Raw genomic sequence first — 14,851 nt, forward strand, 5'->3', positions numbered from 1 at the left:
ATAAATCTCATGACCGTCAAGCATGTTGTTATTTTCCCATTAGAAAAAAGTCCCTCTTGACTCCACTGAATCCCATTTATCCCTTTCTCTTGACAGCAGAACTTCAGAACTGTCTGTTCCCACCGTTTGCAATCTCTCTTCTCCCTGAAACCCACACCAGTCAAGACTTCACCACCACTCCACCAAAACTGCGCAAATCACCAAGGACTTCACATGGCTCAGCTCCATCAGGCAGTGCATGGCCCTCATCTGATGGCTCTCTCAGCACCTTTTCTCTCTGTGTGTGCCTGCAGGGTCCACAGCACACTGTGCTCCTAAAGAATGGACGAGTTCTGGTTTGATGAAATTCAATGTGTGGGATATGAAGGAACCAATAGACAAAAGTATGTCTTATAGCTACTCGCCCACCTGCCTTCTCTGAGTTAATGATGATTGATGACCGAGCAGTAGTAAGGAATGTTAATTGGTTTCATTTTGGTACACTTGGGGTTCTTGCCAGGGACTGTGGGTTGATGGGGGGAAAGTCTGAGGGAACCCGGTACTTTTTGTTTTCCAGCTGAAACTGAGCGTCCTCTCTTCCATCTCCATATCTGAATCGCAGAATAGTGTTAGATTTGGAATGTGTCTTACAGAACACCTAACCAAAACTTCATTAGTCCAGAGAGGCTGAATGACCTTCCCAAAGTCTCATGGCCAGTTAGTGATTCATTTGAAATAGGACCTTAACTTCTTAGTCAAGAGTCCAACATCCTCTCTACACACTTACTGTTTCTCTACTTCCTTATGGTTCTTTCTATGTCCACATTCTGCAGTGATGCTTTCACTTTACTTTGCGAGGAATCCTTTTATTCTCCTGGTCTGTGCAGGGTCTGTATGTCCAGCATCTTTCCCAAACACACTTGGAGATGATAGGTTTTCTAACAGTATTTCAGTGTGGGCATTCTTTTATAAAATTTAAGTACAATTAATTTACAATGTTGTGTTCGTTTCAGGTGTACAGCAAAGTGATTCAGTTATACACGCATATATATATATATATTCCAGATTCTTTTCCATCATAGGTTTTTAAAAAATATTTTAATTTTATTGTACTATAGTTGATTTACAATATTGTGTTAGTTTCAGGTGTACGGCAAAGTGATTCAGTTATACATACACATATATTCCTTCTTTTTTAGATACTTTTTTCATATAGGTTATTATAGAATATTGGGTAGAGTTCCCTGTGCTATACAGTAGATCCTTGTTGTTTATCTATTTTATACAAAGTAGCCAGTGTTCTTGCCTGGAGAATCCCAGGGATGAGGGAGCCTGGCGGGCTGCCATCTATGGGGTCACACAGTCGGACACAACTGAAGTGACTTAGCAGACGCAGCAGCAGTATGTATATGTTAATCCCAAACTCTTAATTTATCTCTCCCCACCACCCTTGCTATCCCCTTTGGTAACCATGAGTTTGTTTTCTATGTCTATGAATCTATTTCTGTTTTATAAATAAGTTCATCTGCATCATTTTTTTAGATTCCGCAAATAAGCAATCTCACATGCTCTTTGTCTCTGTCTGGCTTACTTTACCTGCGTGCATTCTTTATTGAGGCCTTTCATTCCCTGTTTGAGGAGTCCTGCTGTCCTCCTGGAGGGTTTGGAATCTTTGGTTCCATCAAAGAACATGACTTCACTTATCAGTGATAAATCTGACAGCAGCTTTGATTTGTAGCTTTGCCCCCAAGTTGTAAGAGAGACACTCTTGGCAGAACCCCAGAGAGCATTCCAGGGCCAAATACTTAAAGATGTTCTCGATTGTGCAACATTTGAAAACACCATCCTGACCTAAAACCTTAGACTCACTGCTTGTTCAGTTACCAGTCCCATGCGATCGCTCCAGTTCCATTCCTCAGTCAGTCCTCTGGCCTCTGAACCTCCGAGCACTTTCTGAAAGTCTCCTGAGCTCTGCCCATGTTGTTCTGCCACTGAGCTGTCCCTGTCTTTATACGGATAGTGAGGACAATGGGAGGAAAATAAGGCCATCCTTCTCCCCCGCACGCAAATGACAGACCTTTTAGGACAATAAGCAAGGACACCTTCATGAGATAAACTGGTTTCAAGAACAGAGTCAAACTTCTTGACAGCTACTGCCATACCTAAGGAAGACTGGGACAGTTTAAATGTGGGGAGGGCAGCCTAAGAACAGCTATCGTGATAGCTAACACTTCCTTTCATACCCAAAACTAGTCGGGGTTCTTTCTGTGCATTATATTAGATGTATTACATTTAAACCTTACAACTGTATAAAACAGGTACTGTTTGGATGAGAAATCTGAGGCCCAGAGAGATTAAATAGCTGCCAAGGCCGCACAGCTAGTACAGTGGGACGATGATTAGAATCAGGTCCTGACTCTGGGGGTCTTCACTCAACCGTGGTACATTTTTAGAAGTCACAAATAGGAGAGCTAACATCCATTCTTGGCAAAGCCAGCTGGGGACTTGAAGTCAAACTGCTCCTCTCTAACCATACTCGCGAGGTCATCCCTTCAGTGGGTAAGAGGTCCTTAAACTGTGTCTGTTAAGGAGCCATTTCGAACAGCATCCATATCTCTGAATCTCCATTTTAAAATCCACTTTAAGATTATAATGTAAGCTTTCCTGGAGCTCAGGCTACAGAGAGAAAATGCAAATCAACACATGGAATTTGAGTTTTTTGCTCAGATTCTGCGACTCCCCAGGTGGCTTAGTGGGTAAAAAAACCACCTGCAATGCAGGAAATGCAGGAGACACGGGTTCAATCCCTGAGTCACGAAGATTCCCTGGAGGAGGACATGGCAACCCACTCCAGTGTTCTTGCCTGGAGAATCCCATGGACAGAGGAGCCTGGAGGGTTACAGTCCATGAGATCGCAGGGTTGGACATGACTGAAGTGACGGAGCACGTACTGTGGGTCTTTCTTTTTTTTTTTTTTTAACTTTACAATATTGTATTGGTTTTGTCTGGCAGCTCCTCTGAATCCGCGCCATGGGTGCTGATGGATCAGGTGCCGGGCTGGGAGCCAGAGCCCGGATGCACAGAGCACTGCCCTGGGGAGATCCAGGTGCTGATTTCGCCTGGAGTCTTCAGACATCATGGCATCACAAACCTTTTCCTTTGAAGTTTCGACCTGCCTATCTTCCTTATTTGATTGGTGGTTTCACGATGGAAACTATCGTGATTTAGATGTCTAGTTATTCCCCTACTGGGTCTGTCATTGCCCTGCCTGCTTCCTCAAGATATGTCAGATCGCTTCAGCTGACTTCCAGCTGCCAGAATTGTATGTCTGTGCTGAGAACTTTCCCCCAGAACAACAGAAGGCACACAGCAAACGGAAATTGCCTGGCACACAATCTATTCCTCTCCCAGTAGTCTTCAACCAATGAGTCTTAGGACGAGGTGTATAAATACCCCAGCTCTCTCCTCCCTCAGGTGGGATAATGCTGAAGTTCTGTGTTGCACTGTTTACCTGTGGGATTAAGTTCCAGTCATCCACACAGGTGTGCATCTTAAATAACACATCCTACTGACTGCTTCCCAATCCTTGTCTCACTTCTCCACTCCTCTGGGAGCATCCATGCCCCAGAAACTTTCTCTCAGGGTCTGCTGAGGGGTGTGTGTGTGTGTGTGTGAGACAGAGAGAGTCACTCAGTCATGTCTGACTCTTGCAACCCCATGGACTGTAGCCCACCAGGCTTCTCTGTCCATGGAATTCTCCAGGAAGAATATTGGAGTGGGTTGCCATTCCTTTTGCCAGGAGGATCTTCCTGACCCAGGGATCAAACCCAGGTCTCCCATATTGCAGGTGGATTCTTTACCGTCTGAGCCACCAAGGAAGCCCCTGCTGTGGCGGGAACCTCAAGTAAGACAAAGGGTGAAGGCAAGGAACGATGACAGAATGGCTAGTTTCCTGCATCATGTCAAGATTGTTATAGGCATGATCTTATTTCATCCTCTCCACAGCCATAGGCTATAAGGGGTTATCTTACAGAGGATAATCTGAAGCGCAGGAGGAGGTATAACTTGCTTATGGTCACGTCGCTGCTCAGCAGATAAGCTGGATGCTGAGCACTCACTGTTCTCTTTGGCCCCATGGCCATCCTGGTTCCACCCTACCCTGTGGGCCCAGGTCAGTGTTCCATATTCCAGATTAAAGACTCAAGAATACATGGAATCAATCTGTTGATCTTTCTGGAATAACCTCTGATGATTTGTCATCCTATTACCTATTCCGTGGATAGATTAGCAGCGATAAAACATGTGGCAACCTAAGCAAGTGTTTTCAAAACACCTTTTCCTCCTCTGCTGCGTCTCCCTCCGTGGAGACTGAGGCTGTGCCAAAGTGAAGGCAGGGAGCAGGCGTGACTCACAAACAGCCTGCTTGGCGGACTGCTTTGTAATACTCTTCGCAGACAACGGATGACACAACCACGGAGCTGAGAGAAGACGAAACTGGCTGCGGTGTAAAGACGCCATCTCTTTACATCTCTGTGTCTGGCTTCATTCCTGCAAACGTGTTCCTAGGCTTTGTGTGGACAAAGCCTTAATAACTCCACAAAGAGAGATTTGGTGTCTTCTCGTATTTGGCAAATAAGTGGCCAGATTTTGTTTTTGTTGTATGTTTTAGCCTCAGAGGAAAACTACAGTTGTTTGTTTTTTTTTTCTTTTTGCTCAAAGATCTCTCTAGAGTCAGACCATCAGTCTTTCCTGAGCATACACAGAATATAAATTTAGCAACAAGCTCTTGTCCTGAAAAACATTAGGGTCTCACAGCAGAATTGACCAACCTAATCCTTCCATGGAACTAGAAGTCCCCGCTCTCTCTGTTGTCATGCCTCACCCGGACACCTGGATCTCAGGGCTGGGAGCGACATGCTCAGTCACCCCAGGACAGAACATTGTCAGTTCTGTTACTTTCTCAGGGATCCTTTGTGAGAGTCTAGCTTCCGGACAGTCCTCCATTCTGCAGGTAAGACAAGCAGGGTTGAACCGGGGCTGTCCATCCTGATCACCTGTAAAGACCCTCCCTCTCAGGATGTCGAGATGGATGGTCTGTGAGGGAATAATTGTCCTAGGGCCACTATTGATTAAAGGCTGAGAAACATGCTTAGGTTGCACATGCCGTCAGCCGAACCAGTGACAGTTCTGTGTCTTCCTATAAATTCTTCTTTTCCAGCTGGGCTTTTTCTGTGGTTTCGTATTAAAATAGGCACTTCCTAATTAGACGGATCTCTGTCGTGAGGATCCATTTGAGAACTTCGGTGGTATTTTCCTATTAGATATCTCTTCACAAATCAGCCCTGTGCTCTCCAGCTTTTCTAAATCATAACTCACTGAATAGCTCCTTGAGCAGGCAACAGCCCCATAACTAGTAATTAGTGTCCTGTCAGCTGATATCAGCAGCATTAGTTTTTAGCTGCTGACATCAGCAAGTCATTCATATATTTAAAGCCATAGCGACTCATAATTGCAATGAATACATCTGAACTATCTGATGAATAAGAAGATCTTTTTTTTTTTTTTAAATAAAGCAAACCATGTTTGGGTGAAAATATATAAAACAAATTAAAGTTAAGAATTACAAGACAGATTCCAGCAAGAAAACAAGTCTGTGAAGAGCCCACAGTCCTAGACAGTCTTCCCAGGTCTGACACAGACATATATCATAAATCCACAAACAAGTCTGCTCCTTTCTGATTAGAGGATGGAATGGTTTGGTCAAGGTTATAGAGAACATCTGTTTTAATGACAGAAGTCAGTAGAATGGCAGTACTTTAAGCCTTTCCATTTTTGTATTCACTAATTGCTCATAAAGGAGTCAGTGATTTTTTTCAAGTACGTTCTGATTAAAAAATAAGGCCAAATAAATACTTGACTCTTATTCTGAAGGGAAAAAAAATACTGTGTAAAGTTTCCTTTTATTTGAAAATTCAAAAATTGAAATTTCAGAAATGTGAACCCTATATGAACAATACCTATATAGGTTTTTAGAAAACTTAGAAAAATTAATATGATCGAAATACATAATAGGAAAACAAGAATCATTTTAAATAAATTAAATATGAAGAAAAATTCCTATTTTGCTGGAAAAGCTATATTATGCTTAGGAAATCATCAGAGAAATAACAATTTTCTTTAAGGAATGTACTTCATCTATTACTTAACTTCTTCTAGCCCCTCAAAAGACTATCAGAGTAATATCTATTTTTAGATTTTGTTCTGAGGTTTTGCACCAAATTGATGATTGCTACACCTGCAAAGCCTCACCTATCAAATTGAGTTAAGCACGAAACAGATCGAAATTGCAACTCATCTTATTAACCTCCAGAAAACTCAAAATACAAGAGCTCAGATTTAATAAAGGAATTCTAAACAGGTAATATTTTTCTTTCTTCACAATTTGAGACAGGATTTGTTCATCATATAGAAATGCCAAATATGCAAGTTAGAAATTCAGAAAACAAATATGTCAGGAAGCATTTTATGTATCATTTAAAATTATATTTAAACAGTTCCCCAGCTGTAAATTAAAGAAGAGAAAAATTACGTGCCTAAGCTTTCATAAATGTCATATAGCAAATTCATAGAAATTAATAAATACAAATCAAGTACAGTTTATCTTTTTCTCCTTCATTGAATGAAACAGTCACTCACCAAGTCCAAATCAGAGTTACAGACACTTCCACATTACTAAAGGGAACAATACTGTATTGCCAGAAATGTTAGTAACACATTAGGTATGTCGCTCCAACTGAACAGGAATAAATTAGAAATAGCATGCGTGTTTTATGACATACAGGTAGTTTTTCTTCCTTGTTTAATCCTTTTCTCATAGTTTAACCATTCCCCTGGGGCAACAAATGCTATCCATTCATGTCACAAACAAGTTCAGGGCGATGGAATGGCTATTAACCCAGGAGCAAAGGATAATAAGGAATATTTATATACTTGGGCAAGATTGGGGTATAAAATGTTGATCTTTCACTAACTTTTCTCGTTTGTTGACCTGCACAGGCGTTTTCATTTTTGCAAACAGAGTCTGGACAAGGGGGGCAATTTATCATGGTGGCTCGTAATTCCCTGCAGTGGATTATAACCCGGGAGGTCTGTGTGCCTTGTAGTCTAATACCAACTGGACTGGAGAGGGAGATGCTGTACTGAGACAATAAAGGGGGAAGAGATGAGGGCTATTTTCAGATCAGAAACTTTCTATTTACTATATGATTTAGAAAATACAGAAATCAATTAAAAAGTAAAAATCACTGGTCATTTAACTTCTTAGAGGTGATCAGTGTTAAATTTTGATGTGTTGTTTCCTGGTTGTTTAAAAATATATATATGACAAAAATTTGAAGTGTATCTTTTATTTGTGAGCATATTTGATCTTACTAGGTATTCCTCAAAGATATACTTTTTATTGGCAACATAATATTTCCTTGTATGTACTTTCATCTATTGAGCCATCCCCTGTTGTGGGACATCTAGGCTGTTTCCACTTCTCTAATGCTCTGAATAATGTTGTAACAAAAACGTCCTTGCCTGTACATTTTTGTGTGCATGTTTGATTCTCTCCTTGGGATAATTACCTGTTATAAGTGTGCTCTTGTTCCATACTGCCAAATTACTTTTTAGATAATGTGATACTGATTTACACAGCTAACATCTATGATTAAGGGTAGAACTTAACTGTGGCCTGGCCAGCACTCAAGGTAAATTTAAAAAAAAAGGTGAAAATTGAAACTACTGAAAACTGTTGTTTCTCTTTCATTTTGGCCTCCTTAGTTTATTGACAGAGCCCCTGACACCAGAGAGGAAGAGGAACTTCTCTGGGCGGAGGTGGACCTAGAAGCTAAGTCTGCTGGCTCCCAAATCTTTTCCCAACTAGATCCTGCCTCTGCCCTGCCATTCTTTTCCATTTTAATTTATATTTCTATGGTAGGTGACTTCTGAAGAACTGTATCAGTAGTTTTATTATGTTTATAAAAGTACACATGATCATTAAGAAATAGAGAAAATAGCAAAGAATATCTACTATCTAAATATAACCAGAGAAAAATCATTTAGAATTTTTTATTTAACATTTCTGATATAAATATGGACATAATATTTTGTAACTTTTTTCATCCAATAAAATATTTAGATATTGTCCCATATTGTATAAAGCATCATTTTAAGTGTTTGCATGGTAATTCATTATGTACTAACATTTGTACTAACTAAAGTACTAACATTAACTAGTTCCCTATTCATGGGTATTTAGGTGATTTTGAAGAAACTGGACATTTTGATAATTTTCCTTTTTCTTGATTTTAAAATAAAATATCTTAAATTTTAAATGTTTTGGATAAAATGCTTCAAACATATATGCAATGTAAATAATAATATAATAAACACTTCTATGTCTAGCAGAGTTTTAACAAATCCCAACAATTTGTCATAGTTAAATCAAAATTTTTTAAAGAAAAAACAACATATCATTAAAGCCTCCTGTGTAGCCCTTTCCAGTCATATCTGCTCCATTCCTTCCCTAAAGGGAAGTTGCTACATAACATTTCCATGAATGGTTTTATATGGATTATATCTGTAAGTGTGTAATATATCCATAAACAGCAGATAGCATTGCATTTTTGTTCTTAAACTTTAAATAAATATTATCATACTCTATAGGGCTTCCCTGGTGGCTCAGTGGTAAAGAATCCACCTGCCAATGCAGGAGACCCAGGTTCTATCCCTGTGTTGAGAAGATCCCCTGGAGAAGGGAACAGCAACACACTCCAGTATTGTTGCCTGGGAAATCCCATGGATAGCGGAGTCTGGCGGGCTACAGTCCATGTGGTCACAAAAGAATCTCACGACTTATTGACTAAAACACACAAAACACGTTGTACTCTATATATCCTCCAACTTACTTTTTCCAGCATTATATTTTTTTAAGCTTTATCCACATGCAAACATGTAGCTTTAGGTCATTCATTTTCACAGCTGCACAGTATTTTGCTATATGACTGTATTTGACAATATATTCCTGTATATTGAAGTGCATTTAGGTCATTTCCAATATTTTGCTACTACAAATTACACAGCTGTGAATATTGTTCTTTGTGTAAGAGTTTATCTTGAGTAGAGACTATTTCCTTGGAGAAGGCGATGGCACCCCACTCCAGTACTCTTGCCTGGAAAATCCCATGGACAGAGGAGCCTGGTAGGCTGCAGTCAATGGGGTCGAGAAGAGTCCGACACGACTGAGTGACTTCACTTTCATTTTTCATTTTCATGCATTGGAGAAGGAAATGGCAAGCCATTCCAGTGTTCTTGCCTGGAGAATCCCAGGGACGGGGGAGCCTGGTGGGCTGCAGTCTATGGGTTCGCACAGAGTCGGACAAGACTGAAGAGACTTAGCAGCAGCAGTAGCAGCAGCAGAGACTATTTCCTAGAAGTGAAATCACTGGGTGGTAAAAAGTATAAGGATCTTAATTTTGCTATTTCAATTGTCCTCCCAACTTGTTCTACCAATTTATATCCCCGATGGTAGCACATCAAAGTCCCTGTTTACTAAAGTCAGGCTTTTTATTATTTACAATCCAATAGATATGAAATAGCAACTCATTTTTATTTTTACTTCCCTGATTGTTAGTAAGGTTGACCATCTTAACATATGCTTTCTGACCATTCATTTTTCTTCTATAAATTGCCTGTTCATATTTTTTGTTCATTGGTCTATTAATTGTCTGTTTTATGAATCCTTTGTTAGTTCAACGCATAGTGAATGTCTTCTAGTCTGTAGCTTGTCATTTTACATCTTTGAGGGTTTGTTTTTTTTTTTTTTTTTGTCATATGGTTGAATGTTGAATTCTTAATGTTGAATTCTAAGATTATGATGTCATCACATTTGTCAACATTTCTTTGTGGTTTGGGATCTCATATCTTACCTAATACATTCTTCCCTACACTGATTTGTTATGATTAAAATTGTATTTTCTTTTAAAAGTTTTGTTCTTCACATTTGATTCTGTAATCCATCTGAATTTTTTTGGTGTGATGTGAGGTATGACTCATTTCTTTTTCATATAAATTTTTTTAGCATGACTTATCAATATTGATATTGGTTTGTGCTGTGACCTCTGTCTTATACTAAGTTTATAGTCCAGTTTCTGAGTTTTTGTGTTTGCCTCATTGGTTTGTTTCTCCTTTCCCTGAAGTCACACTGCCTTAAATATTCCCCTGTGATAGAGTCAGGACTATATTAGTTTTTTCTGTTTCAGAAATTTTTGGCTAATTTTTGCCCTTTACAAAAGATGAATTTTAGGATTAGCTTTGTCAAGTTCTGTGAAAAATTCCATTGTGGTTTTCACACAATGGAGTTGTATTTACTTTTAAGATTAATTTGGAGTCAACAGGCTTCTTAATCTATGAAGTCTTTTTATCAATGATCATAGCATTACATTTCATTTTTTCAAGTCGTCTTCATCAATATGTTTTTGAAAACTTTCAAAAACTCTTATGAATTTCTGTTAGACTAATTCTTAAGTACTTAATAGTTTTATTACACTTATAAATTATCTTTCATTTAGTATGTTTTCAGATTAATTATTACTGATACACAGGGATGTTACAGAGCTCTAGAGTATGTGGGTGTGTGTGCATGTGTTAGTCGCTCAGTCGTGTGTGACTCTATGAGACCCCATCGACTGCAGCCCGCCAGGCTCCTCTGTCCATGGGATTTTCCAGACAAGAATACTGGAGTGGGTTGTTATTCCCTTCTCCAGGGGAATCTTCCTGACCCAGGGATCAAATCTGGGTCTCCTGCACTGCAGGTGGACTCTTTACCATCTGAGCCACCGGGAAGCCCAAACTTTCATCTTATTTGGCATAAACCAAGTTTTCTTAATTTTACTAACCAATTATCTGAACACATTTTTTGGGGGGGGAAACAATCCTATAGCTTACATATAAAGATAATCTTGTCTCTTCCTTTCCAGTTCTTATCCCTCTGATCATTATTTTCATCTTATCACATTGTTGAACAGTGGGATAGTATCAGATATCCTTGTTCTTCTCCTTAAAGTTCTAAAACTGCACAGAGAGAATGGTGTCTATTGTTTTTAATAGTTGATGTCCATCTTCAAGTTTATTGAGCCTTTCCCTTAGTGCATTTTTACTCAGAGCTTACTCTGTGTCGGGACCTTTTCTAAGGGGACAGAGTAGTGAATATGAAAAAGTTCTTCATTGAGCTCACAAGATAAAAAGGAAAACACACGCACATATTCAGAAATTGATACATGATATAAAGGAAAAAAAAAAAAGAATTTCCAGGTGGCGCTAGTGGTAAAGAACCCACCTGCAATGCAGGAGACTCAGGAGATGAGGTTTGATCCCTGGGTTGGGAAGATCCCCTGGAGAAGGAAATGGCAATCCACTCCAGTTCTGTTTGGAGAATCTCGTGGACACAGGGGCCTGGTAGGCTACCCACAGAGTTGCTAAGAGTCGCACACAAATGAGCAACTAACACACACACAAAGAAAAATAAAGAGTGACAGGGGAATGCTTATTGTAGATACTGTCTTCACAAAAAGGCCTCTCTGAGAGATTAACATGTAGCAGAGAACTGAATAATTGAGGTGGGTCATGTGCTGCAGGCTCTGAGGTGGAATTCAGCATGCAGGTGTGCATTAGGAAAGGAGAAAGGAGGTGAGAAGTGTGGGCAGAGGAAGACGTGGAGCTTCGGCAAGGAAACTTCACCTTTACACTCTTGCAGGGATCAGACGTTAGATGCAGCTACCCCAGGAAGTAGCATAACCGTGAACAAGGTGGCTTTCTTCAGTGAGGGTGGAAAAAGCCATCCATTCAGGCTGTCCCCTGAGATTCTAGGTGAGGCAATGAGACCGCTAAAGGGGATCTGTAGAGCATCAAAAGCCATATGATGATCTGGAAGAAAAGCAGTCCATGCAAGGGGGCTATGAAAGTTGTACCTGAGTTAGGTGTCAGCCTAGGATGTCTTGGGCTTCTCTGGTAGCTCATAGGTAAAGACTCTGCCTGCAATGCAGGAGACCCTGGTTCTATTCCTGGGTGGGGAAGATCCCCTGGAGAAGGGATAGGCTATCCATTCCAGTATTCTTGGGCTTCCCTGGTGACTCAGACGATAAAGAATCCGCCCACAGTTCAGGAGACCTGGGGTTGACCCCTGGGTTGGGAAGATCCCCTGGAGTGGGGCATGGCTACCCACTCCAGTGTTCTTGCCTGGAGAATCCCATGCCCATGGACAGAGGAGCCTGGTGGGCTACAATCCATTGGGTCACCAGGGGTTGGACATGACTGAGTGACTAAGCACAGCACACAAACAGCTAGTAAGTCTAAGAAGCAGATGAAGAGCGGTGCAACCAGAAGGAAGCAAACAGGGAGAACAGGAGTGGGAGCTGAGTCACTGAGGTAGCATTGTCAGGCCACGTAGGTGATGGCAAGAAGCTTGGAATTTACTCTGAGTACCAACAGAAGGCTTTGAGGAGTCATGAGGAGGGACACAATCTGAATGGATCACAGTTTAAGAAATTCTCTCTGATCTACTGTATGGCACAGAGAACTCTGCTCAATGTTATGTGGCAGTCTGGATGGGAAGGTAGTTTGGAAGAGAATGGGTACACATATATGTGTGTCTGAGTCCCTTTGTTGCAGACCCAAAGCTATCACAACATCATTAATCGGCTATATTCCAATATAAAATACAAACTTTAAAAAAAAAAAAGAAGAAGTTCTCTCTAGCTGCTGTTGGGAGAATCGCCTGTAGGGAACAAGAGTGGGAGCTGAGAGACCAGTTGGGAGGTAACTGCAGTCAACTGTGTAAGAGGTTATGCTGGCTTGTACTGTGTTGGTAGCTGTGAAGGAAGCAAGATCGGCTCACATTAAGGACATATTTGAAGATGAAATCAACAAGGTATAATGGTGGCTTCGATACATAGTAGATGAGAGGCTAGCAGTCAAGGATGACCCTATGTATACAGCTTGAGCAACAGTAAATGAAGTTGCCTTTACAGACTTAAGAAGGTCCTGGAGGGGAAAAGGTTGTGTGCTGGCAAAAGAAAAAGGGAAGCCAAGAGTTTTACTTTGGACAAGTTAGGTTTGAGACATTTGTGTTACATTCAGTGAATGTCAACTGGAGGGTCGGAGCTAGATATGCCTGTGGGTGTTATCAGTGGGCACTGGTATTTAAAGTCACAGGAATGAATAAGATCATTAGGATGGCAAATATAAACAGAGGAAGGTAGGGACTTCCCTGATTGTCCAGTGCTAAGATGCTGTACTCCCAGTGGAGGGGGTCTGGGTTCAATCCCTGGCCAGGAAACTAGATCCCACAGGCCACACCTAAGAATTCACATGCCCCAACCAAAAATCCCCTCACTGCAACTATACCTGATGCAGCCAAATAAATAAATATTTTTTTAATAGAGAGGAGGGAAAAACAAAGAGGGTGAAGGGCTGAACTTCAGAGAACTTTGGTGTTTACATACTACAAAGCTACAGGGGCGCCAGTGAATAAGAGTGAGAATGGATGACCATTGATCCAGGAGGGAAATCGGGAGAGCAGAGGGTCATAGTAGCCAAGGAAGGAGAGTATTGCAAGAAGGAGGGAAAGATCTGGGGTGTCAAAAGCTGCTCTCTGTATATCTCAGGAAACTCAAACAGGGGCTCTGTTTCAACCTAGAGGGGTGGAATGGGGAGGGAGATGGGAGGGAGTTTTAAAAGGGAGGGTATATATGTATGCTGCTGCTGCTAAGTCAATTCAGTCGTGTCCGACTCTGTGCGACCCCATAGACGGCAGCCCACCAGGCTCCCCCGTCCCTGGGATTCTTCAGGCAAGAACACCGGAGTGGGTTGCCATTTCCTTCTCCAATGCATGAAAGTGAAAAGTAAAAGTGAAGTCACTCAGTCATGTCCAACTTTTAGCGACCCCATGGACTGCAGCCCACTAGGCTCCTCCGTCCATGGCATTCTCCAGGCAAGAGTACTGGAGTGGGGTGCCATTGCCTTCTCCAGTATATATGTATACCTATGGCTGATTCATGGTGAGGTTGGACAGAAAACAGCAAAATTCTGTAAAGCAATTATCCTTCAACAAAAACTAAATTAATATTTAAAAAGCTGCAGAGAACACAATAATAATTTTCCATTAAACTTGGTAGTGAAATGGTGATGGTTATAGCCTGATTTAGTTGGGCTCAGGAGAAAATATTAGGTGATAGAGTGGAAACAGTGAATCTAGAAATAAGATTAAGGGAAATCTGTTCTATTAAAAATTTACCAAGATTTTTAAAAATCTTAACTATTTAATTTTATCCCAACAGTTTTTTGCATCTGTTGAGGATGACTTTTCTCTTTCACTGACCATGCTAATTACATTCATATACCAATATTTTATGATGTTGAAACATCTTTGCATGATGGGGAAATTCCATTTAATTACGATGTATATAAATTCTAAAACACCCTGAAAAAATGTACTCTTCGTTATAGGGGGAAGAAAGAAAGCAAAAGTGAAGTCGCTCAGTCGTGTCTGACTCTTGGCGACCCCATGAACTATAGCCTACTAGGTTCCTCCATCCATGGGATTTTCCAGGCAAGAATACTGGAGTGGGTTGCCATTTCCATCTCCAGGCAATCTTCCCAACCTAGGAATGAACCCGGGTATCCCGCATTGTAGGCAGATGCTTTACCCTCTGAGCCACCAGGGAAGTCATTATAGGGGACTGGAATGCAAAAGTAGGAAGTCAAAAGCTACCTGGAGTAACAAGCAAATTTGGCCTTGGAGTACAAAATGAAGTAGTTCAAAGGCTAACAG

General features: G+C 40.8%; 1 long non-coding RNA gene across 1 annotated transcript in view; it reads left to right on the forward strand.

Annotated features, from left to right (window-relative positions):
* The window catches only part of LOC139176694 (uncharacterized), a 38,081-nt gene extending 27,645 nt beyond the window's left edge, over positions 1 to 10,436 (forward strand). Inside the window, exons 2-3 of the long non-coding RNA XR_011561101.1 lie at positions 97 to 383; positions 2,992 to 10,436. This is a non-coding gene — a long non-coding RNA (uncharacterized lncRNA). The remainder of the gene's footprint in view (positions 1 to 96; positions 384 to 2,991) is intronic.
* The last annotated feature ends 4,415 nt before the right edge of the window (positions 10,437 to 14,851 follow it).

The sequence above is a fragment of the Bos indicus genome, chromosome 17 (assembly GCF_029378745.1).
Source record: "Bos indicus isolate NIAB-ARS_2022 breed Sahiwal x Tharparkar chromosome 17, NIAB-ARS_B.indTharparkar_mat_pri_1.0, whole genome shotgun sequence".
Classification (NCBI taxonomy): Eukaryota; Metazoa; Chordata; class Mammalia; order Artiodactyla; family Bovidae; genus Bos; species Bos indicus.